Source organism: Phyllobates terribilis, unplaced genomic scaffold (genome assembly GCF_046119375.1).
Source record: "Phyllobates terribilis strain yellow unplaced genomic scaffold, ASM4611937v1 Scaffold_11__3_contigs__length_659146591, whole genome shotgun sequence".
NCBI classification, from domain to species: Eukaryota; Metazoa; Chordata; class Amphibia; order Anura; family Dendrobatidae; genus Phyllobates; species Phyllobates terribilis.
Window position 1 is genome coordinate 571,794,535 of NW_027362771.1, and position 2,500 is coordinate 571,797,034.

General features: G+C 41.6%; 1 non-coding gene across 1 annotated transcript; it reads right to left on the reverse strand.

Annotated features, from left to right (window-relative positions):
• Positions 1-132: 132 nt before the first annotated feature.
• Positions 133-205, reverse strand: TRNAM-CAU (transfer RNA methionine (anticodon CAU)). The gene has a single exon. It is a non-coding gene; the product is annotated as a tRNA-Met (tRNA).
• Between the last annotated feature and the right edge of the window lie 2,295 nt (positions 206-2,500).

Below are 2,500 nucleotides of genomic sequence, written 5' to 3' on the forward strand. Positions count from 1 at the left end.
CAAGGGACTCAACAACTCATGGGTCCGGTAAGTTATTTGGATTCCCATTTCCTTTCTAATGGAAAAAGTTGTAGAATTGAATGGAAAAGTTCTAAGTTGGTGACAAAATCTCTCGAGAAAAGGAGGGAACAGTGCCCCGTGTGAGGCTCGAACTCACGACCTTCAGATTATGAGACTGACGCGCTACCTACTGCGCTAACGAGGCAAGCTGTACCTGCAGATCTGCAGAAGTTTATTGTGCATAGCAGAAAACTTTTTTTTTTCATAATGTCACTGAGACATTAGTGCATCTTTTCCCATATGGTCTAGCGGTTAGGATTCCTGGCTCTCACCCAGGTGGCCTGGGTTCGACTCCCGGTATGGGAATGCATCTTTATCTTAGCTACTGCCACCATTCAAAGACTGACACGTGTTTTTCAATCAAAAATGTTTCTGGTAGATTTTCACTTTGCAACAAAAATACTTAACATTGGCGATGCATTATGACTTTTGCAAAAGATTTCCTTTTGTTTCATAGCTTAAGCCTTTTTCAACTACACAGTTTTACACAAAAGTGTCAAGGGACTCAACAAGCCATGTGTCCTGTCTGTCATTAGGGCTCCCATGTTCTTTCTAATCGGAAACAGTTTAGAACTGAATTGGAAAGTTCAGAGTTAGTGACAAAATCTCTTGAGAAAAGGAGGATGCCACGTGTGAGCAAAAAACTCATGATCTCCAAATTATTCAACTGACGTGCCAAAAACCTTGACCATGTAGCGTGTTTCAGCTCTTGTAATGTTGATGTTTTGTATTCAAAGCAAAACACTCTTTTTTTTTTTTTTTTTTACACCTGTCTTGCTGTTTACTGTACTGCTTACACCATGTGGAGAAAGACTTAGTTAGTATTCCTGGTTGACTGGTTCGATTCCTGCGATGGGAGAGACTTTTTTTTGGGGACTAGTGTCCACATTCCAAAGCCAACACGTGCCTTGCAGACAGAATCAGTTTAGGTTGGAACTGCTCTTTGCAGCCAAAAATGCAGACCACCAGGTTTTTTGGATATTTATTTGCACAAAAGCTTATTTGATGTCATATCTCAAACCATTCATATCTCTCACTTTTAATTCCTGGGTGTTAAGGGACTCAACAAGCCTTTATCCCTGTTTGTCATTGGAGCTCCCCTTCCATCAATTGGTGATGTTTTGCTACTGAATGGAAAAGAGCTGTGACTCTCTAGCCAAGATGGTGGCAAAATCAGTTAAGGAAACACGGTACCAGTGCCCCATGTGAGAATCGAACTCATGACCTTCAGATTACGAGACTGACGCGCTACCTGCTGCGCTAACGAGGCAAAATGCACGTAATAATCTGCGGAAGTTGCTTGTGCAAAGCAGTACACCTCTTTTTTTTCATATTGTAAGTGAGCTGGCAGTACATCTTCTCCCATATGGTCTAGCGGTTAGGATTCCTGGTTTTCACCCAGGCGGCCCGGGTTCGACTACTGGTATGGGAACGCATCCTTTTCTGCACCGCTGCCAACATTCAAAAACTGACGCGTGTTTTTTAGTCAAACGTATTTCAAGTAGGATTTGTTTTTTTCAGGCAAAAATGCTGAACGCCCGCGTTTTGGCACTTCATTCTGACCCTTCACACAAGATTCAATTTGGATTCGTAGCTCAACTCATTCTCAACCACCCCTTTTTACACTAAAGTGTCAAGGGACTCAACAACTCATGGGTCTGGTAAGTTATTTGGATTCCCATTTCCTTTCTAATGGAAAAAGTTGTAGAATTGAATGGAAAAGTTCTAAGTTGGTGACAAAATCTCTCGAGAAAAGGAGGGAACAGTGCCCCGTGTGAGGCTCGAATTCACGACCTTCAGATTATGAGACTGACGCGCTACCTACTGCGCTAACGAGGCAAGCTGTACCTGCAGATCTGCAGAAGTTTATTGTGCATAGCAGAAAACTTTTTTTTTTCATAATGTCACTGAGACATTAGTGCATCTTTTCCCATATGGTCTAGCGGTTAGGATTCCTGGCTCTCACCCAGGTGGCCTGGGTTCGACTCCTGGTATGGGAATGCATCTTTATCTTAGCTACTGCCACCATTCAAAGACTGACACGTGTTTTTCAATCAAAAATGTTTCTGGTAGATTTTCACTTTGCAACAAAAATACTTAACATTGGCGATGCATTATGACTTTTGCAAAAGATTTCCTTTTGTTTCATAGCTTAAGCCTTTTTCAACTACACAGTTTTACACAAAAGTGTCAAGGGACTCAACAAGCCATGTGTCCTGTCTGTCATTAGGGCTCCCATGTTCTTTCTAATCGGAAACAGTTTAGAACTGAATTGGAAAGTTCAGAGTTAGTGACAAAATCTCTTGAGAAAAGGAGGATGCCACGTGTGAGCAAAAAACTCATGATCTTCAAATTATTCAACTGACGTGCCAAAAACCTTGACCATGTAGCGTGTTTCAGCTCTTGTAATGTTGATGTTTTGTATTCAAAGCAAAACACT